Source organism: Sceloporus occidentalis, unplaced genomic scaffold (genome assembly GCF_023333645.1).
Source record: "Sceloporus occidentalis isolate IW3139 unplaced genomic scaffold, rSceOcc1.0.p SCAF_3, whole genome shotgun sequence".
Classification (NCBI taxonomy): domain Eukaryota; kingdom Metazoa; phylum Chordata; class Lepidosauria; order Squamata; family Phrynosomatidae; genus Sceloporus; species Sceloporus occidentalis.
In genome coordinates this window covers 33,994,280-34,018,817 of record NW_028316983.1, presented here as the reverse complement: position 1 = coordinate 34,018,817, position 24,538 = coordinate 33,994,280, and positions in this window count along the sequence as shown.

Genomic DNA, 24,538 nt, shown 5'->3' with positions numbered 1-24,538 from the left:
CCATAGGCCTGTTACAGACTGCCAAAATAAAGCTGCTTCAGGCCTCTTTGGAGATATGCTGTTTAAATGATGCATGCGTCCTAAGAGTCCGGAAGTCGTGCCAAAGCCACACTCCATTCCTAAGCACTGGAGTGCAGCTTTGGTGCAGCTTCTGGATTCTTAGGATGCATGCATCATTTAAACAGCATATCTCCAAAGAGACCCGAAGCAGCTTTATTTTGGCAGTCTGTAACAGGCCATAGTTTCTTCTATCACTTCTGAACTTTGTTGCTTCATTTCCTCACATGTAGCAGGCCAAAGTAACTTTGGTGTATGTGGGTACAGCAATTTCACCTGAGCTTGGCTTGGAATTGAAAAACTGTGACCTACCAGATTGTGTGCAGTGATCTTGAAAGAAATAGTGAAGTAGCAGAACTTGTCAGCACAGTGTTCAGCACAGACTACTGTTTCATATGTTCTTTGGTTATGGTAGCAAGACTCTCCTTCCAAGACTCTTTCCCTCTTCCTTTCCTGCTGTGCAATTAGGGTGGCTGCTTATGCATTGAAAAAACAATAGCAAATGTTCTGTATTGTGTACATTTGTTGCATTTTAACAGGCATGCATTTTAAATTCCTTTTGTTTGTATTTATAATTTAATTATAGTTTAATTATCATAATTTTTAGCAATGTGAATTGAACTTTTATGTGTATCAGGGCTAGGAAAAAGTGATGCTGCTGCTGTTACTGATGTTACTGATAAATCATAATTTGTGTGCTGAATTGATGAAAAATACATTGATGATGTTGGTTACCTATTGGTTCACTGAATCCATTCCAGCTAAGATTAGCCATTGGAAGTAGGCCTTAATGATTATCTTATTATTTTGTGTCTTTTGTAACTCACCTTGAGTGAACGCTTGAGAGTGTGTAAATTATATACATATTCCAGGGTGTTTAGGGAAAAAACCACCCTTCTTTTAACTGTATGCTAGACAATCATACTGAAATTTGTGAAATATAGATTCCTCAATATTGTCAATGATTATAGATGTACAGCATACATACAGTATAAGTGGAAATTGTGTGCCTCTTTAGATGTTCTTGAATTCCAACTCCTAGGAGCCCTGGGAATGGTCAGAAATGATGGGAGCTACAGTCAGCTCCCCTCAATTGCTAGTTTCACTTTCATATATTTGATGATTTGTGGATTTCATTAATATGTTCTCTCTAGGACGTTCTAGCTCAACGATGGCGAACCTTTTTGGGTCCATATGCTGGGGCAGGGCTTCTCTCCAGAGGTAGCTGAGGGTCAGGCAGGGCCAGTGGGGAGGAGGAAGAGGAGTCTGCACATGTCCCATCCTCCTCCCCCTGGATCTTTTCTGCCTCCCATCTGTCCCTGGGGAGGCAGCTGGGGGACCAGGAAGGGCCCATGGGGAGGGGGAGGAGTGGGCATGCACCCTGTCATCCTCCCCGTGGACCTTTCCTATGTGCGTGCCTGTTCCTCCTTCTCCCTGGCCTGTGCCTGGTGAAATGGCATTGTGTGCCACCAGTGGCACATATGCCATAGGTTCACTATCATGGCTTTAGGTCTTCTACATTTATTCTGTAGTCAACTTTCAGTAGAGGTTGACCACAGAGTCATGCTGGGAGACTTAGTGATTCCTAGAGAGGTGTTTTCTCAGGTTAAAAAAAAAATAACATTCACAATATTTATTTATATTTGTGTTTTTTTCATATATGTGTGTGTGTGCTACCCCTAAAGATTAAAGTCTAATTTAATTTAGGAGGCAAAATTTAGACAAGAAACAATGCCCTCAGTCCTCATCTTCATAGCTGCACCTTTTTCTGGCAGTGGAAATGGTATCATGCTGAGTGAGTTCTGCATGAAAGACCAGTCTTCGCATGAACTTTAGCTGCTACTGTGTTGGTTTTTATATTGATGGTTTTTTTTGCATGAGATGTGGTATCTAAGTATCTCTTCTCAAAGAACTCTTTATAGCTGCCATACTGCTAATCCTTTGGGAGACAGAAGATTCCTCCATACCCTCCAATATTTTACAGTTGGAAACCAGGACATGTGTGTTCAAGCAACATCAAAGTGTGATCAAGATGAGAAAAGTTACTAATGAGGAAGTACACACAAGTTAAGAGAGGGTGCATTGATCTGCTTTGCCCTGATCTTATGGAAAGGATAAAATTCCATTCATTCCTCTCCCCATTGCTGAGTTAAACTGAACGCAAACTACATTTGCTCAGTTTTCACCAATTAAAGTATGCTGAAGACAAAGGGAGAAAGGAGGAGGAAGAGAGAGAAACTGTAACATTTTAAAAGCAGCTGAAAATCCAGATGACAGAGGGACTGTCCTTGCCAAATTGGGACATTGGGAGAGTATACGCTTGGTTCTTTCCCTTCCTTTTCCCATGGAAGTAATTTAGTGAGGATATGTAATCATTCCATTGGAGCAGCACTATCAGAGCCCTGGTGACATCTTCTTTCCTGAAGATGATGCTATTATGAATATGCAAAGTTGGGAAAATTTAATTTTTGAACTGCAGCTACTAGAATGTATCAGCCAGCATGGCCACTGCCATGGTACCTGTACTGTGAGAAGTGTAGCCCAAAATCTCCCTCTCCAACTATGTCAATAACAACATTATAGCCTTCTACCAAAGCTGAAATTGTAATCTAGGTAATCTAGGAAGGTGCCTTGCTAATGCTGGAACATAAGGGAATGGCTACTTTCTAATATCTTGCTCATTGTTTGCACAGCAACTGAAAGGCCATTAGCTTCACTTGGCTAAATTTCCTGATGGTAATATGCCATTTCCTGACTGCTTATGGGCGATAGGAGTCGATGAACTGATAAAATCAAGGGCTTTCCTTCCAAGATTTCAAGACAGGTTTTAATTAGTAATGGGAAGTTAAACCTTATGTGGTAATAATAAACACAATCTGCTTATCATTTTTGCCATGAAGAGTACTCTTTAAAGCCCCAGAACATGAGTGCAAAGAGAAGAGAATGAGTGCAGAAATTACAAATTGATGATGGGTGAATTAAATTGGAATTTGGAAACTTATTTAAAGCTGAAATGAGCTTGTGTCTACACTTCTTTCTTTAAATTCTCCAATGTGACTTTAAAATAGTTTAAGATGTTCAGACAAGTATACAATATCCTCAGTCTGGAGCAATTACTGAAGAAGGTCAAGGAGGAAAGTGCCAAGGTTGGATTAATGCTGAACATTAAAAACAAAAACAAAAATAATGAATATATAAGATCTAGAAGAATTCACCCTAGATGAGACAATTGAAATAGTTAAATTGTTCCCATATTTTGGCTAAAATATTGATCAGAATGGGGACTGCAGTCAAGAAATTAGAAGGAGACTGGGAAGGGTAGCTATGTGAAAAATGGGCAGGAATCTAAAGTAAAGGCATAACTTGGAACCCCAAAATGAGGATAGTCTGAGCCATTGTGTTCCCCATCACAACGTATAAATGTGAGAGCTGGACAATGAAAAAAGCTGATAGAAAGAAAATAAACTCATTTGAGGTGTGGTGCTGGAGAATAGTGGTGAGGATTCAACTGATGGCAAAGAAGACAAACAAATGGGTTCTAGAACAGATCCAGCCCAAACGATCCCTAGAAGGCAGGATGACTAAATTCAAGCTGTCATACTTTGGCCACATCATGAAGAAAAATGAATAATTAGAAAAGGTGGAAGGCAGTAGAAAGAGAGGAAGACTGTATGCCAAATGGGTAGACTTGATTAGGGAAGACACAGGCCTGGGCCTGCAGGACCTGAGTGGAGAGGATTAGGACAAGGAGTCTTGGAGAGGTCTCATCCACAGGCATGGATCAAAATCAACTTGAGGGCAGTTAACAACAACAACAATCCTCCATCTAGTTAAAATGAATGTGATGTTGCTTCTACTGAAATCAGTGGAGCAGGTGGTCTCGTATGTTCCTTTGAGTTCAATGACGCTTAGTAACAACAAACTTTTATCTGGAATGAGGCTAAACATTTATGCCTTGAAGTTTTATTTAAACACAAAAGTAAATTTGTTAAACAATAACCAATAGATTAACAACCCAGCTCTTAATCAATTAATGACATGATTAAATAAATAGAAAGATCTTGTCATTACAGAACCTTTAAAATATTATTTGATTAGAGCAAAATAGCTGAGGACAGAATAGCTTCTTTTGTTGTTGATATGTTGTCAAGTTGGCTTCGATTTATTTTAATCCTTTGAATGGGAGTCCTCCAAAACATTAACCACAGTACAAACTTAGGGCTGCGGCTTCCTTGATTGAATCAATCTGCCTGTAATGGGACCTTTCTGGTTTTTTACTACCTTTAACTTTTTTGAACATTATAATCTTTTACGAGTGATGTTGTTTCATGATATATCCAAAGTATTATACCTTTTCTAGGTTAACTTCTAGTGAAAGTTCAGGCTTGATTTGCTATTGGACCCAGTCATTTGTCTTTTGGTGGTCCATAGTATGCATAGAACTATCTTCCAGCACCACATTTTAAATGTGTTGATTTTCTCTCATCAACTTTTTTCACTGTCCACCATGTGCATCCACATAGAAAAACTGGAAATACTATGGCGTGAATGAATACTGTGGCATTGATATTCAGTGATATATATTTTTATACTTGAGGATCTAATCTAGTTCCTCATAGATAACCAAGTTTTAGCCTACTTTTGCTTTGACTGCAACCTCTATTTTGACTGATGACTGAGTTAAGGTATAGAAAATCTTTAACAATTTTCATGCCTTCATTGCCCACTTTAAAGTTATGTGAACTTCTGTGGACATTATTTTTTATTCTTTATTCATCTATAACTATTCTTTTGTGCTCTTCTCTTTGACTTTCATAAGTAGATTTTTCCATGCTATTTTCTGCTAATAATATGTTGTTATCTGCATTTCTTAAATGATTGATGTTTCTTCATTTTCATCTCTTTTTTCAAAATCTAATCCAGCTTTCTGCATGGTCTGTTCTGCATTAAATATAATAGATACATGATAAAACACACCTTTGTGTTTTGATTGCCTTGAGACGTGAAAATAATTCTGTTTCTCCATATTATGTCCTTACAGTGGCCTTTTGGACTGAGTATAGGTTGCTCATCAAGGCAATTAAATATTTTCTTAGAGTGATCCAAAGTTTATTTGTTTTTTCATGATCTGCACAGTGAAAGGCTTTGCTATAATCTATAAAGCATAGGATGATATTGTTCTCAAATTCTTTGGTGTGCTCCATTAACCAATGCATTTCTGTAATATAATATCTAGTGCTTCTTCCTTTTCTGAACATAGCTTGTATGACTGCCATTTCTTTCTTGGAAGTCTTTGCTGTAAACTTAGAGCATCATTTTGCACAACATGTGCACAAGTGAATATGTGACTTCAAGAGGTAATATCTAGTTATTCATTTAACATGGGTTTAACATTCAACATGGGTTTCAGAGAAAGAAGTCAAGCCAGACAAATCTTATCTCATTCTTTGATAAAGTTACCACCTTGTTAGATGAAGGGAATGCTGTGGATATAATATATCTTGATTTCAGTAAGGCCTTTGACAAAGTTCCCCATGGCATTCTTGCAAACAAGCTTGTAAAATGTGGGCTAGACAAGGCAACTGTTACATGGATTTGTAATTGGTTGACCGGACAAACCCAAAGGGTGCTCAACAATGGCACCTTTTCATCCTGGAGAGAAGTGACCCGTGGGGTCCCACAGGGCTCTGTCCTGGGTCCAGTACTGTTCAACATCTTTATCAATGACCTGGATGACAGAATTGGGAGCATACTTATCAAATTTGCAGATGACACCAAATTAGGAGGAATAGCTAATACTCCAGAGGACAGGATCAATATTCAAAATGACCTGAATAGACTAGAAAGCTGGGCCACAGCTAACAAAATAAACTTCAACAGGGAGAAAAAATAAAATGCCCAGATATAAGATGGGGGACACCTGGCTTAAGGAGACAACATGTGAAAGGGATCTAGGAGTCCAAGTAGACCACAAGTTGAACATGAGTGAACAGTGCGATGCGGCAGCTAACAAGGCCAATGTGATTTTAGGCTGCATCAATAGAAGTATAGTGTCTAGATCAAGGGAAGTGCCACTATATTCTGCTCTGGTCAGGCCCCACCTGGGATATTGTGTCCAGTTCTGGGCCCCACAATTCAAAAAGGACATTGAGAAACTGGAGCGTGTCTAAAGAAGGGCGACTAAAATGGTGAAGGGTCTGGAAACCATGCCCTATGAGGAACGCCTTAGGGAGCTGGGTATGTTTAGCCTGGAGAAAAGAATGTTAAGAGGTGATATGATAGCCCTGTTTAAATATTTGAAAGGATGTCATATTGAGGAGGAAGCAAGCTTGTTTTCTGCTGCTCCAGAGACTAGGACCCGGAGCAATGGATGCAAGCTACAGGAAAAGAGATTCCACCTCAACATTAGGAGGAACTTCCTGACAATAAGGGCTGTTCGACAGTGGAACACACTCCCTCAGAATGTAGTGGAGGTCTTCAAACGGAGTTTAACGGAGTTGGATGGCCATCTGTCGGGGATGCTTAGATCTGGATTTCCTGCATGGCAGGGGGTTGGACTGGATGGCCCTTGCAGTCTTTTTCAGCTCTATGATTCTATGATTCTATGATTTTTTTTACTGGCAAGAGACCTACAGAGATAGAGAGTAGCAGTTACGGTTCCTTGCTGTATTTCCTCTTTGTGTTACTTTCTTCCTCATCTATAAGTAAGGAGTTTCAGGCTTGACTTCACTTCGTCCTACACACCTCTTCCAATCTTTCTCTCTCTTATCATCATATAGCCTCTTTCACTGGTATGCAATTCATTTTTAATAATACTTTTTACTGAAAACAGCTTTTCATTTATGTCTTGAAACAGTTTCTACGTATTTAGGCTGACACTGAAGACAAGAGATCCACTGGCACTCCATGCTCAACCCTCAAACAGAAGTCTTGCAACTGCTTAAACAGTGCTATGCTTCTTTGCTGAGGCAAAGCATGGGGAAAAAACTATCGGAATTCTATCCCTGTCTGAAAAGTAAAAGGGACAAATTAGTTTCTTGTCACTGCACTGCAATAAATACATTGTCATTTTTATACCCCAGTGAATCATATTCTCCATTTTCCCCGTAACTATTATACAGTCTGCTGGCAGTACATCATTTTTTGGTAATTTTATTTTCACCAATTGTTTTATGAAATTTTTGAGTTTTATGGACACTAAAACAAATCTAGCCTGCAAGTGTTATAGCCCTTTAAATCACCAGCAGGAAATCTCAAGGTTCCTCCAGACTGTGAGGGAAGGAAGCTTTAAGAAAGAAAGATTGCCCCTAGCTTATAAACGGAGCAAAAACCCAGAGATAAGTTTGTAAAAGGGACATAGATCACTGATGGCAAAAACTGGGACATAAAACAACATCGCTCTGCTCAGCTCTCTTAAGAATAAAAATGGATTTTTATTTAGCAGAAACACTAAAGGAGTTAGGAGAAAGGAACACACAAGCTTCTCCATGCTTTCTTAGCCATAACAATCCTTATTTCCTGCTGAGCAAAATTGTCAGGCAGTATTATGGTGGGACTATAGAAGGTAATTGCCCCAGCACCGAGTAAATAGACTAGCAGAACAATTCTCTTACTCATATATATAATGGCTGAACTTGGTTCTTGATCATGAAATGGACAGGTTCTGCTACCATTCCTATATTCTCTAAACACCTTTTAAAGTATTTACAACAACTTTTAAGATTTCAAATTACCATTCATTGAAAACATTTATTTCAAGATTGTTTAAAACTTGCCGCAGTCTCTTCTCTCACTGATTTCTCCCCAGGTTATGCTGGTTTGTTGTGTTCCTTCAAGTTGTTTCCAATTTATGGTGACCCTAAGGTGACCCTATGACAGATTTTGGGTTTTTAAATTTTATTTTATTGCAATTTTTTTCAGAGGAGGTTTGTCATTGCCTTCCTCTGAGGCTGAAAGAATATGATCCGTCCTAGAGGTTTCATGGCTTAGTGGGCATTTGAACCCTAGTCTTCAGAGTTGTAATCCAACACTAAAACTACTACAGAGATAGGACTTACGTCTAAACATGAAATTCAGTTGTGTTCCTTATACACAAGAAATATTAGCTTCATACACAAAGACTGTAAGTAATTTTATAAAGTACACAATTTTTAAAAATAATTTTGTGCATGAAAAAAAGGTTGTGTACACTAAAAGCAAAGGTGTCATTAGCTCAGCCACCAGAGAAAAAAGATTTGGATTTTGGAGTATTTCAGATTTTGGAATTCCCGATATGGGAGAACCAATCTGTAATGACTTCACCTGTTAATACAGTCTCACCATTACACCCATGTATAGTTTAATCCAGTATTATTTTTCAAGACAAATGTCATTTGTAAAACAACTTTCTGAGAATATGAAGACAGATGTTGGTGACAAAGCCAAGCCACTTAAATATTTTAAGAAGTTTGCTAGAATCCTAGTTTGGCTCCTCACTTGACTCCCTCAGCCCACTTTAAGAGACAGCCACCAGATTGGATTAGGGAGGTCTGTTCAGCTTCCAGTGTGTAAGGAGGTCAAAGTTTTCACTCCCATCTGGCCAAGAAGTAAGGTTGCAACAAGGACTTGTGTCAGGGGTCAATTAATTCAGAAGTCCCGCTTCTGATTGTTGCAATCTTGCAACTAGTGCAAGGGGCAATGAAGAAATAATCTTCCTTGTGCCCCAATTGGAAGTTAGACAGACCTCATTCACCTGATGCTAGGTGCTAAAATGAGCTGGAGTGACAATGACATATCTTAACAGTAAGCTTAAGTAGTCTTACTGAATATGAAACAGTTAGGAATCCATATCTCTAGGTTATGAATTTATAGATATGATACTGAATATTAGCATTTGTTTTCTGACTTACTGTAGATTTCCATCTCTTGGTGGGTTAGTATTTTTTATTATGTCTTTGATACCCCTCCCTTACACCAGTTCTTCGGAGACTGAAACATTTGGATAAAATTTGCTAATATTTTCAGCAAACACTTGGAGCCAAACTGAGTATCTGAAATACTTCAAAATGTAGAATTAAATCTTTATACTTTTCACATAAAGCCAAAAAATTACCGTTACATAGCTCTTTTGAAAACACAGTAACATCCCTGTAATGAGGAAAGTAAAGGAAAGATATCATGATGGCCCGTCATAACTGTAGGGATCGGACGGGGATGCAACTGGAACGCCTAGGATATCGCACACAGAGGATTTTCCGTTCTCATAACGTTTACTGGTGAAGAAGGGCGGAAGAGAATCGTCGGGGACATTTTACGCGAATGGAACGGAACGGGAACCCATTGCAAATGTCTCGGTAACGAGGCTATGCGATAAAATCCGTCCCATTCCGTTACCATTGAGACCTCGGAACGTTTACAAACATGTGTGTGTGATAAACTCCTATGAAACTCACTGGGTGATCTTGGGCAAGTCGCATGCTCTCAGCCTCAGGGGAAGGGAATGGCAAATCTTGCCAAGAAAACGCTACAATAGGTTTGTCTTAGGGTTGCAGTAAGTCAGAAACAACTTGAAGGCACACAACAACAACACATTTGGATATGTATGGTTGGAAATAATTGCTATAATTTAATTAGAAATAAAAAGCATCTCAGCAGGAAGAATGGAATCACTATATGTGTATACACAAATATGTCTTTTTCAAAAATATATGTATACACAAATATATCTGCCTGAAAAATATTCAAAGCGATTTCCAATTTGATATAGACTCTACTTAGAAGAAGCTGGGAGTGGAAAAATGAGAACATTTTTATTAATCTTGCTATATTAGCCCATTTGTAAACAGCTGCTGGACAACTTTAAGGTATTGTTTTCCCTCATTATGGTTCTGTGTCTTGAAACCAGACTGGGGCTGGTCAGCCTTTAAAGAGAGGATGTTTTACCCCTTAATTTATTTTAATTAATTAATTTATTTCATTTGTATGCTGCCTTTCTCCCAGGAGGGACCTAAGGTGCCTTACAGATAAAAACATTTTTAAAAATCTCAATTAAAATTCAAAATAATTTTAGTAAATCATACGACTGCCCTACAACAAATGTCAATGTGTATATGAAAAATAGGTGTTTGAAAGCATGTTACATTGGAATGTCAAAAAACTGTGACTGGATTTAGTTCACTGTTTAGTTTACACTGGGTAGCAAACTCTTTTTTCTTTTTCTTTTTGTTATGTAATGTTTAAAATAGGCCACAAACGTATTCAGCTGAGCCAATGTACCAGATGTTTAGCAACACAAAATTTGTTCAGTTTACACTAACTTCCCATGACACTTCCCCTTTATTGTGAATCAATGCAAACTTTTTAAGGACTTTTGAACATGCTAATTGTCTATTGTTTTATTGTCTCTGAAGACTTTGTAGGTTTGATGTCTCTCCAACCACTATTATGTACATCTTTACTCTTCTCTTCCTATTCCCTCCCCCTTCCTGGTAGCATTTAATCTCTAACTTGGAGCCCCAGAGATGGTGTGGTTTTACAACAGTTTTGTCATGTTGGCTGTCACACTACTGACAGCTTTGAGACAGGTGGCAGATGTGCCAATGATGGATGATTTCTCCCCTGTGCAAGGACGATGGGATAAAAGTGCAAACAAACTGGGTAATAGATGGGAAAAGCAGAACAATGTTGATAAGGCTTGGTCCACACGCAGTGATGTATGGGAAAGCAAGCCGTGGGCAATTTGTTTTCATGGAATGAGAGACTTGCAGCTGAAAGAGTGGCAAAGAAGGCAGGCAAAAAAACACAAGATCGACTTGAAAGGAATAGCACAAGAAAGTGAGACATGGCCTTTTTCACTTTTACAGAAGTCAAGCTGTTTTGTCCCAAATGTAAAGCTCACTGTAGGGACCTCAAATGGTTTCTGTAGTCAGGACTTTGTGTCTTACACATACTCTGAAGGCAATCCCTTCCATTAGGTCAGTGCTTCTCAATTATTTTCTGTCATGCCCCCCCTAGGAAGAAGAAAACATTTCGCGCCCCCTGCGCGACTGTAAATAGTATCATTTGTCTATAAAATTGTTATTTGCCGAGGTCAAATGAGCCCCCCTTTATGGAGCCTCGCGACCCCCTTTATGGAGCCTCCCCCACCCCGGAGGGCGTGCCCCACTATTTGAGAAGTACTGCATTAGGTGAAAGGAGGCAGCTGCCTTAGGAGGGAGACACTGCGCAGTGTGATGAGGATAACAGTAGCTGGTTGTTTCTCTTCCTTGGAGGATTTGCGTCCTCCTGTTCTACATGCCTCCATCGAATATGCTGTCCTCTGGAGGAGCCTCTTCTGTCAGCAGTATTGATGCAAGATTCAACTGCCAATCCAGTTGATTTACATAGATGAAAACAGAAGCTCAAAAGATATTTAATCTTTCACTTGCAAAATTTCTTGGGCTGGTTTACCTCTTCTGGCTTCTGTGGGGCTAATTTGAAATGAATATTGTAAAAACAGTCAGAATTTAAGTCCCATATTGCAAACAACAATACAACAAGTTATATATTGAACTGAAGACATATCCAGTGCTCCAAAACTTCCATTCACCTATGAAATGCTAAGTAGGGAAAGTCTAGTACTAAAATTATAAATTCTGTCATGTATCCCCTTAGAAAGGCCTCAGCTTTGTGGACATCATTTTAAAATGTCAAAAATGTCTTAAGAATATAGATGGGCACCTTGCTGTTTCTCTTACCGACATAGAGATACATGCCTTCACCTATCCGTTTACTCGTATGTAAATTTCCAGGACTTTATCATCTTTTCCTCCCACCATCATTCAACCTATGCCAGGGACTTATTTAAACCCATAATGGTGATAATTTATTGCAGTGCACTTCCTACTGTGAGTAAATAAGTCTGTCTCCTTTAAATTCCCTGGGCAATTAGAAGAATGAAAGACTGTGGTGGTACTTATTAGCATTCATTTCCTCCTGGCATTTTATACAAGGCCATTTTCCTGCTGACAAATTGTGGGTCAAATTGTTCTCGAAAAAGTATGTCAGATGAAAAGGTGTTATGATTAAACTGCTGGTGTAAATTTGGGTGACAATAAATCCTTTTATTGCATTAACTGGATTTATTTGCTTGCAACTGCCATTAAGGAGTCAAAGAAATAATAATAAAAAGAATTGGGGAGGGTGTATATAGTGAAATTTGCACCTGCTTAGGAATAATTAATATGCCTTCTAAAAAATAGAGAAAGGGTTCTTAAAACTAAACTAGCAATTCAAAAGGCTGGTGATGAAGCTGATACTAAGGTTTGTTGTTCCAGTAGAGTAGAGAACAATTTAATACATCCAAAATAAACCTCCAAGGGGTGAAACAGATGGGCTCTAAACGCTGGCTTCCCAGTGGCTTGGGGGCATGGCGTTTAGATGCCGCATGCCCCCAAGATGCCTGGAAGCCACCCGGTTGCCCAGACACAGGCGGGCTTCCAGATGCTCCAGTGGTGCTGTTTACATGCTGCATACTGCAGGAATACCGTAAAGCCACGGCAGGGTGGAAAAGCCGGCTTTTTGCCGGCACAAAAAGGAGTGGCAATTTGCCGCTTCTTTTTGGGCCAGCAGAAAGGTGGATTGGGGCTGTGGCATGTGGTTGCTGCAGCCCCAATCTGGCTTTTTCAGGGATAGCTTCAAGCTGCCCCTTTGGGGCAGTCTGTTTCACCCCAATAGGACACAGCTTAGGAGTTATGACTCGCAAGTAACATAACAATCTGTTAATAGTTACTTTGGGGAGGGTAACAAGAATGCAATAAAGCCACTTAAAAACAAACATGACATTTTACTTAAATAGCAAAATAACTTTATTAGCCTAATGGTTTAGTGGTTTCTTGTATCTTTCCAAAGTTACTTGGTTTAAAAGACATTTTGGCCCCAAATTTTCAAGTTTGTTATTATTCATTTATAAATTCTCAGGGTTTTTTTTCTTTTTCAAAAATAGTAACAGATATTAATCTGTAATCTAACAGATTACCCTGTAATCTAACAAGTTCTTTTTTCCCATTGTTGCGATGAGTACTTTTTCAACAGACTACTTTTTCAACAATGTATTAAGCAATATAACATACTGCTTTTAAAATAGCAAGAACTTCTAAGCACAACACCTTGACATAGAAACTGTTAGTGAAGAGAGGGTGTTTTCAGATTTACCCTGAAGAGTAGTGCTTTTGCATCAAATATCCTCAGTTTGAGATTGACAAAGCTCAATACAACTTTCCCACTTGATCAGTCACCCACTCCACCTTGCATTCCAGGAGGCAGCAAAAACAAGAGACCTATTGATCCCAAGGTGTCATGCAAAGTTAGTATGTTACTTTTGGCTTAATGGGTCACTAATTGTGGAAAACAATACTTTCTTCACACTAACAACTTTTCCTTGTGATAGTCATGTGATTGTGCCAGAGATCTGATGGAGTCATGATAGGAGGAACTAGAGTTGTTTAAAGTGACCAATCAGAACATCCTAGGTTGTCATCTTTATCTTGGGGATACAACTTCTATAACTCTGAATGGAATAGTGTTGGGTGTTGTTAACCCTGCTATATAATGGTTCCAATTTTATTGCTGTTGTGAACACATCCATCCCCTCCCTCCATCCACCATCATCCAGAGGGAGAGAAAGGCAAGCCAGTCCCATCAGGCTTTGCCTGAAAGAAGTGCCCTCCCTCCATCCACCATCATCCAGAGGGAGAGAAGGGCAGGCCAACTGCATTCAGCCTTGCCTGAAAGAAGAATGGGACTGCAGCCCAGCTCCTTTTTGCTCCAATTTAGCCCCAGAGTGCAGTTTTGCTTCGCTTTCCACCTGGTTTCACCTTGGTGCCATCTAAACAGCCAACTTTCAATGTAGTTAGAAGCTGCATTATTTGGCCAGTGTGGACTACCCCAAAAGAAGATAAAACTTCCTTATAGGCAGATCAGAACTATTTTTTACAACCAGTTTAATAAATAGTATGAAAACAAGTTTTAAAATCCAGTTTTAAAACCAGTTTGAAAGGTTAAATAAAATAATATTGCTTTGACTACTTATGTGAAAGCTCAGTATGGATGGAGCCAGACTGACTTGCCTTGGAAGAAAGGGTTCATTCACAGATGCTATCAATTACATACACACATCACTAGGCTGTCACAGATATAATTCTACAGGTAGCCAATACATAGTGGCTTATATTACTTCAAAATACAATGGTCTTCAAGAATACACATTCAACTGCCAGCCACCTTTTTACTATGAATTCTACTGCTGATACTGATATTGTTTGTATAGTAATAGAATATAGAATCATAGAGCTGGAAAGGGCTCCATGGGCCATGGGTCCAATCCCCTGCTCAATGCAGGATCTCCAGCAAAAGCATTACCAGCAGGTAGCTGTCCAGCCTCTTTCTGAAGACACACAGTGAAGGAGACCTTACTGTCTCTCCAGGCAATTGGTACTATTGCAAAACTGTCTGTTAGCAGGGGGTTCCAGAGTCTGGAAGTAACTACCCTGAGCTCCAAGTGTCTGGCATAACCTGTTATAGCACAAAGGAAATTCAACAATTTGCACAGAGTGTGGATAATTAACAGGTTTAACATTGCATTCAATAGAAATATACAAGAACCAGCTGGTGTTAAGTTCCATTGCTTAAATCCATGCACATGGTTATCACTTTCATTATAATCAATGGCAGGATTGCCATGCCCATTACTGAAGAACTAGGGTGGGGAGGAGGTTTGTACAATGGAACTACAGAACTGTAGACACTTAAGCACATCACAAAACCAGCTCAACAGAGCGATTGTCTGGGTCAACTTGGGGCATGTGAAATTAATTACCCATTAGTGAATGCCAGTGGAAATTACTCTGGAAATACTAGAATCAGGCATCAATTGGCAATTGTGTCTTTTAAACTATTTTATCCTTATTTTCTTTGCTTGTCTTCAAATTTTATTGTCAAGTGAAGGCATTTGTGCAGACTGAGTAATGTTCGAAAGCACTTTTGTATGTATGTGTGCCAGTAAAGTATTTATTTTGTGAAGGCCCATCGTTATGTCATGTTCTGTCTGTATGTTTTCATCATAGTATTTGACCAGTGAGCAGGGTGGTCCTTGAACAGATCACAGGGTCATAGCTGAGTCCCAATTAGGACCAGATATGCATTACTTAAACATGCATTTTTGCAACATTAACAGTTATCATTTTTGCAAGCATGTATCTTCCCATTCTTCTTTGATTTACCAGCTTTTTTATACCTTCACTCGAAGGGGCAATTGTGCTTTTATTTCATTCTTTTCATTATAAACGCAAGTGATCTATGGCTATTTAGAACCAATGCTACATTAAATGGGAAGACCCTCCAGCAATAAGACTATATAGTTCAGTGGAACTTGTGTATATTCAATTAAGAAACGCCACTCATATAGAACTGAAATGTGCTAACCTAATTTACTAGCATGTCTGTCTCTGTCTAGCCTTTGTTTCTCTCCACTCTACACACTGCCCTGCCATCCTATTATACAAGGTAGGTAGATTCTTGCTTGGCTGAGCCGAGATCAAAAAGTAATTTTTCTTTTTGCAACAGCCGATTAGAAATTCATTTATTTTCACATTACAGACATTTGGCAACAGCCACAACCACCACAACAAATCTCTTTGGCAATTTAGCTCTATTTGTATAGTCTGCATAATGGGAGACAGTGAGACTGTTAGAAAAAAACTCCCCCATGGCTTGGGGCAAAAATTAAATGCAGAATCATGTATTGGAAATGAGATGTATTTACTATTGTTTTTGAAAATTAATGGTGCATTTTTAGTTTTTATAATGTAATTTAATGATGCAATTCATCTAATAAAAACATTTTAACATGGTTATACAGACCTAGTGGGGCAGGGCAAAATGTACCTTTCAGATGTGAAATTTCCAAACCCCCTCCCTCAGGAAAAAAAAATGCTTAGGGCTTTATTATTATTTTTTAATCATAAAAGTAAAAGAAAGAGAAACTTTGCAAGTGTTGGCTAACAGCTGGGGTATCAGCAGGAGTCCAATAAAAAGGACATTTTTCTTCCAAAACATTGGTGTTTGTGCTGCATATACTAATATTATAAATGCAGTGCTGGGTTTGAAGTGGAACTTCATGGTTGATTATGAAATGCCATATGGTGGTAGCATGTTAAACTGATCAGGAGGAGGAAGGATTGCTGCTTTCAGTGCAGTGGGTGAGCAGTTTTTGCTTAACTAGCAGAAATATGTTGTGCAATGGGAATGCACTGATGATGTCAGTTTTATTTGGTGAGCCTGAGAATGTTAGAAGAACTGTAAATTAGAAGAATTAAAAGAACTGTGATACATCAATCTAAGTATCTATGTAGTCCAGCATCTTGTTTCCTACAATGGCTAACCGGGTGTGTTTTGGAAGGCCACAAATGGGACATCAAAGGAAAAAGCTTCTCCTGCTGTGGTTCTGAAGCAACAAGTATTGGGCTGTGTCCAGACTGCATGATTATAGCACTTTGTTCCTACTTTAACTGCCATGTGTCTGTCCTATAGAATCCTAGGATTTGGAATTTCATGATGGATTTTGAGTTCTCTACAGGTTGAGTCTCCTTTATCCAGAATTTCAAATTCTGAAATAATCCAAAACTTTTTTTACGATTGCTGAGATGAAACACCTTTGCTTTCTCTGCTTTCAAGGATATACTTTTCAACAAATATTTGCTAATGTTTAGTCCCCTCAGTTTCAGGCAATTCAGGCAAAGTGATTCTGTGCATGTAGGGGCCCTTCTCTTTGTTCCACCAGTGGAAACAATGCACTGTGCAAGAATATGGAAGAGGGTTTTTTTTTGTTGTTGTGGCACCCTGGTTGTAGAATGCCCTCAGAGACTTGGTTGGCACCAACACTGGCTTCTTTCCAGCACCAGGATAAAACAGGGCTTTTAATCAAATCTTTTTTTTTCCTGGTTCGGGTTGGGGGTTTGCCCCAAACTGCACAAGTTTAAAACTGTTTTAATTGTTACACTGCTCAGTGTTTTAATTGCTAAATTGTTTAATATCTTTTAGACTGCTTAAATTATTGCTTTAAATATAAATTTTTCAAAGTAGTTTTAAATTAACTTTATCTCTGTACTGCCCTGAGAGGCTATGAATTTAGAGCAGGATATAAATATTTTATTAAAATAAAATAAATAAAATGCACTCTGTTCAGTCAGATTTTTACATACAAACACAGCATGTCACTCTGATAGTCCAAAGCACACTGAAGAAATACTCTGGTTTGAGACCACTTTAGCTGCCCTGGCTCAGTGCTAGAGAATTCTGGGAACTGTAGTTTTGTGAGACATTTAGTCTTCTCTGTCAGAGAGCTCTGGTGCCACAATAAATGATGATTCACAAGATTTCCTAGCACTGAGCCGGGCATTTAAAGTGGTCTCAAACTGGATTAAAGTGGTCATTATTGAGGCAATCCTTCTTCTGATGTCATGGGCCATTGTCCTGTAGATCTGGAGCATGTGAAGCTAACACTATAAAGGGAGGATTCTACACATCTTATAACCTTCCCTCTTCCCTTCAACAACCCCCTGCCATGCTGAGTACACCAACAAGGCATCCTGTTAATTTAATCCCTAGACAGGTATGCCTTTGAATATCACTTATGAGTGGAAGGATGCTTATTTCCATCTTGTGAACTTCCTGGAAACATCTAGTTGAAGTGGGAAGATGGGGGTATCAGGATGGTGAGCTAGATGGAGAACAACTGCTCTCATGTTCTTATGAGGGATTTCTCCTCGTATTACAATTCAGCATCTCTGAATAGGAGCATCTGGCTTTGGTATTCCATAAATATCTTATTTATGGAAGCTGGTGTTCAGTCTTGCGTGGCCTAAATACTGAATTTAGTCTCAACTAGATTAGACCCAATGAGCCTGTAAGTTTTACCTATATGTGAGGTCATCATTTAGGAGTTGATTCAATGAATTGACTCTAGTTCAGACTAACCAATAGGATTCAGGGCTGTGAACTTGCATTCTGCATTGTGTACTTGAATAGGCTATGCTATAGTTGCTTGTTTGAAATGAAACATATGTGTGTATCTAATGTATGAACTCATGTGGTGAGATTCCAGAGAGTGGAAATCTGTCATGAGAGGACCCATACAGCACTCCTTTCTGTTTGCCCTTGCACATAGCTCTGGAAATCAGTGAAGTGGCATCAGTAATGAAGCAATTAGTAGCAGGCCAAAAGACTGGCTCAGTCACACATTCACCCCTTTACAAGACTGAAAGGTTTGCTTTTACTCCCTTGAATTCCACCTACCAAGCAGTGGCTGGCACCAGAAAATTATTGATAGTAAATGGAGACAGCAGTCTGTTTCTAATGTCAGTAATTCACCAAAGCTTTAGATATGAACCAGTGGTGTGGAAGTAGCAATCTCTGTCTTTTGCTGTCCTCTGAACCATATAGCCCTCTGTCCTTGCCTGAAACAAATATAAGCAAAGTGGATTTTGGATAGAAACCCAGTAAATGACACAAAGACATCTTTTCTTGCTATATTTGTGAATGTTAATAATAGTTTAAGGTCTGAAGCCATATTTAGTTGAAACTGTCTGGAAATTTCATACAGTATTTTTTTGCTTGTTTTTGCCTATGAAATTAGTCTAATAGGACTGGACCAGGTTAGTTTTATACTAGGAATACGTTTTGAGGTCCTGACTAAATTGGGGCCACCTATAAAGCATTTTATTGACCATATGGTTTTTTCTGGGGCTGAAAAAGTAAGTGTTGAACTCACATCTGGAATCAGTACTGGGCTGTAGGTCAGCAAGCAAACTGAAGTATCAGAAGATGCTAGACAAGATGCTAGACACTGAGAGCCAGTGTGGTATAGTGGTTTGAGCATTGGACTATGACTCTGGCAACCAGGGTTCGAATCTCTGCTCGGCCATGGAACTCCACTGGGTGAACTTGGATGAGTCCTACTCTCGCAGCCTCAGAGGATGGCAATGGCACCCCCCGCCCCATGAAGAAACTTGCAAAAAACCCACCACCAACAACAACTCAATGACAATCCTGGATTGGAGGTGACTTGAAGCACAACAACAACAACAGACATGATAGCCCTTTGACCAAAACTTTTATGGCTTGGGCCCAGGGTACTTGGAGGATGGCCTCTCCCCATACAATCCACCCCGCACTCTCAGGTCGGGTGGGAAACATCTTTTGTCCATTCCAAGTGCTCATTATAGTGCAACACAGAGGGCATTTTCAATCTCAGCCCCCAGATTATGGAATACCCTGCCCGACGAGCTCCGCACAGCCTCATCCCTTGATGGATTTAAGAGGATGCTAAAAACTTTCCTTTTCCGTCAAGCTTTCCCCCCTATGAGTTGATGTTTTATTATCTGTTTTTAGATTGCTGTTTGATGTTTTAACGCTTTTTTGCTGTTTTTATACTGTCTTTTAACATGTACACCGCTATGATCTTGAAAAAGGAATAGCTGTATATAAGAATAAAGTATTATTATTATTATTATGATTTTATGTTGTTGACTGATACAGTACAGTGAACTCTTCCCATCTGCAGGGGTTCAGTTCCAGTTCCCCTCGTGGACTGGAAAATTTGTGGATACTCAAGCCCCATATTATTCAGTGGGCGGCAGTGTGCATATGTCCACATCAGTTTTTCTGCAAGTACCCATGCATACATGCACACACTGCTGCAGTTGCTCCAATCCATGGTTAGCTAATATGCTGATGAGGAGGGCCCACTGTAATAGGATGTCTGCTTTGGACACAACAGCATCTTCTTTGAAAAACCAGATATACTATTCTGGGGTTCTTCTGAATCCAGCAGTATTTCTAGATCAGCTGACAGCAATGGCCGGGAGTATTTTACCTGAGTCAACTGATGTATGTGCAGTAGATCTTGGCCCAAGGTAGCATGAATCAGTTGCATCAAGCTTACAATACTGTATTATGGCCTATGTGGGGCTGCCTTTAAAGAGGCTTCTGAAATGTCAAAAGCTTCAAAATATACCTGCAAAAATTTGGACTAAATCCAGTTTTCAGAGGCTTGTAAATTTTCCATTGTATCAGCTTTAATGGCTTTAATGGCTGCTAATTTATTTCCATGTACACTTTCTTCTTATAGTCCACAAATAGTTTAATGTCTGGATACCATAAAACTAATTGTTGTCTTCATCCTGGTTCCTCTTCATCCTAGAGAGAACTTATTAGTGGGGTGTCCTGGGTCCAATGTTGTTCACCATTGCTGTAAAGGACTTGGATGAGGAAACAGAGATTCTGTTTATCAAATTCACAGCTGGCCACAAATCAGGAAGGATAGCTAACATCCCAGGGGATAGGATCATTATGCAATTAAAAAACAACAAATTGAATTTCAACAGGGAAATGCCATATTAAGCAATTGAATTTCAACTGGGATAAATGTAGCTTACTTGATTTTTAAAAATATATTTTTTATTGTTTACAAAAGGTAAAACACAATTACATCACCATTCTACTTTAAGAAACATGAGCTAAAATACAGATTTACAGAACTGAGGTCTCATTCAAAACTCCAAATCAAAATCTTCTGTGGTGCTGTGGTGGAACATGAGCATGGGAATTGGAGTTAACATATTCTATAAGAGGTAACCACTTATCCTTGAACTGGTTGAAATTCCTTGCCTCAGAAGTTCTCCTGGCATCGTCTGCAAGCTTCTCCATTAACCATCCTTCCCAGAACTTTGTCCACCATTGATCCATGGACAGATGACCTATTTTCTAGTTTCTGGCAATGATTAATCTAGCTATAGCAACTGAAAAGGATATAATTTCTTTATGATGGAGAAATTTATTGTCAAATTGAAATATTGACAAGAGAAGCAATTCCGGGGTGGGTTGAACCTTTTGCTTGGTGATGTCTGACATCAATTGAACAATCTGTGTCCAGAATTGTTGGACAACTGGGCACTCCAACCACATTTGTAGGTATGTATCTCTTGCCCCACAACCCCTCCAGCGCAAAGAAGATGTCTTCCTTGTCATTCGTGCTAGCTGGACAGGGGTCAGATACCATCTGTATACCACTTTCAATGTGTTTTTCCATAGGGCAAATGACGTAGACTTATAAGAAGGACATGACCATATATGACGCCATTCTGCATCTGAAATAACCAACTGTAAATAATAATAATAATAATAATAATAATAATAATTATTGTATACCGCCCTCTGGCAATCCAATTCGGGCGGTTAACAACAGTAAAATATAAAATATGACAATTTAAAACCCTTTATCCCTCCCCCCCCCCTTAAGACAGTATTAAATAGTATAACATATTAAAAACACAATATCAAGCATAAAAACAGCAATTAAAACTAAAAACCCTGATATCCCTCTGTTGATCCTCAACCATCACTAAGATGGGGCCACGGGAGGAATGAGGGAATCAGGGAACCTGGGAACCTGGGCCGGGATGGTTAATCTGGAAAGGCCTGCCGGAAGAGATCCGTCTTGACCGCTTTTTTAAAGCTGTCTAATGATGTTATCTGACGGATCTCATCCGGCAGGTCGTTCCAGAGTTTGGGGGTGACAGCAGAGAACGCCCTCTGGGAGGTCGCTGCAAGCCTAGATTTTAGAGGCTGCAGTAAGTTCCTCCCAGAGGACCGGAGAGCGCGGGGAGGATTGTACGGGAGGAGGCGGTCCCTAAGATCCAACTCCCACCCTGTTTTATAAAAAGTACCCCCTCCCATAGGAGTTTTCAACCATCCAGTTATGCAATGCAGCTGAACCTCCCTTCACTGGTGGACCTGGAACTGTACACATTTGTTCAAGTATGGTCAATGATCAGGGGTTTCTCCTGACCATACTAGCTGGGACACAAATGAGGTAATTTGTGTCTAAGACGCAACAACACATTTAAAATATTTTCTGTATTTTTAGGTCTAGAATTCTGAAATAAGTCCTGTATGGTATAAATGCCCTTATCTTCCCATCCTTTAAATTGTGTGAATTTATCTGGGCTAAAAAAGGAAGCGTGTAGTAAGAATGGTCTAATTGGGGAAGGGCTGGGAGCCATCAGATGGCACAATTTCCTCCAAACTGAAAGTGATGTCTGGAAAAAAGGGTTTTCTATGTAGTTTAGAGTTCTGGCTGAGATGTTAGGGGAAAAAAGGGCTAACCGATTGAGGTTTTCCTAGCTTACTTGATTTAAACAGAAAAAAAAATAAAGCGTACAAATATAGGCTGGGCAACACAGTACATGTGAAATGGATTTAGAGTCTTAGTAGAACACAAAATAAACATGACTCAACAGTGTGATGTGGTAGCTAAAAAAACCAGTGCAGTTCTATGCAGCATAAACAGTAGTTTCCAGAAATTATAGTATCATTCTATCCAGAACTCACCTGGAATCCTCTATCCAGTTCTTGGCACCACACAGAAAAATCAGACAAGATGAAATATGTCCCATAGAAGGATGACCCTTAAGGATGTAATTCTTCACTATTTCTTTTCCAAAGGTAGTAATTATTAATTTCAGCATTTTTCTTCCGGCTGTGAGAAAGTTTTTGAAGGCTATTTGCAGTTCAGGACTTATTCTACACAAAATTTGCACATGGTTGTTTGCTGCAGAAAACAGCATTTTCTTCATAGTAAACAGCAGTTTCTGTATGGAATTTAATATTTCCATGCAGAAATATTAAGTCCTCCACAGAAAATGTACAAAAGATGGTGTTTTCTGAACAAGAAATACTGATCTCTATGCAAATCAGCTATATACAAATTTTACTTAAAATAAACCCACAATTACAGCTTATTGTGTGCAGAAAGCATTTTTGAGCAGTAATTAATACTTCTGTATTTTTTCATGCAGAAAATGCTATTTCCTGTGCAAAATAGCCACATGTGAATTTTATATCAGATAAGTCCCAAACTGCAAAGATTCTTATTAATCCAGGATTTTTCTCAACTGGGTTTTTCAACACTTGAAAAATATGTTTTCTTCCCATTTTTCAAATATTTTCCCATCCCTAGACCAATATGGTAAAAGCTCTGGTTATTAAGTTCCATGAATAATAGCACAAGGTGATGGATAGTCTGGAGAAGAGAAACAGGATGACGAGCATTTTAAAATATCTGACTTGATGCCATATAAAAGATGGAGAAAGTTTGTTTTCTTTGTTCTAGAGATTAGACCACGAATCAATGGATTTAAATTTCCAGAAAAAAACATGTCAATCTAAACATTAGGAAGAATTTCCTGCTTGTAATAGCAGTTTGGCAATGGAACATATTCCCTTAGAAAATAGTGGACTCTCCTTCTTTTAAGGTCTTTAGACACTAGCTGGATGGCTATCTCTCAGGATATAGCAAGTCTCTAGCTGTGTATTCTTACATGGCAGGAATAGAAGTAGATGACCTTTTCAGTCCCTTGCAGTCCCATCTCTATGATATTGCAGCCCTATCTCTGTGATATTAGTTCTTCTCACATAGTCCTGCCTGTTCTTTATACTGTGTTAATGTACTCTTTCATGTGTCCCACCAATTAGTGAGTACAAGAGCGTTTTCCTGACAACACCTGGATTGTGGTATTTCTTTCATGAAGGATTTACCCTGAACCTTCACTGATAGTCTTTCATCAGATATTTAGTTATAATATTTATTTATAAAATTATTTGGTACATTTTCTGTCTGAACATTTTAACTCTCCCTTGTACACTTGATTAATTGGCTGTGGGCTGTTTTACTGATTAATTTTGTTCCATTATAGTGTAAACTTTTAACATTTTATTGAAAGTGTTTTCATTAATTTCATCCCCTCACCCAATAATTCCCAGTCCCTGGTACAGTGATTGCAAATTGCCAGTAGAAAGCAGAGACAGATACAATCTATAATACAATGTTGTTCAAACTCATTTAGGTCCAGGCATTAATAGTCTGAACCTAAGTGACACTGACCATGCTGATTTGGCAAGGACAATCCTGTTTAATCTTATGTTGCACAACTTTCCCAGCTATTTTAAAAATGTCCCAGTTTCTCTCTCCTCCTCTTACTTTCTGCCTTTGCTCTCAGCTTTCTTTAATTGCTATAAACTCAGTTCAGAGTGCAAAAGTACGATAGTTTGCCCTCAATCAATTCAGCAGGGAGGAGAAGAGAGGGCAGAATCCAGTTCTTCCCGTTAAGCTCAGGGCAAAAGCAAATTGCTGTAGCTTCATCCAACTTGTGTCCTTTCCTCATTAATAACTTTTGCCATCTTGATTAAATTCTGATATTGCTTGGCCATGTGTCCCAGCTTTCATCTGTGAAATGTTTGATGTCATGCACTAATTTGCTATCCAGGCTTTTAAGTAAGGATTTTAAGGTCTCTGTTCAATGGGTGTATTATAAAGCATAATGCAAAGCATATATTATATTATATTATATTATATTATATTATATTATATTATATGGATGCAATGTATATTGAAAATATGCAAGACTAA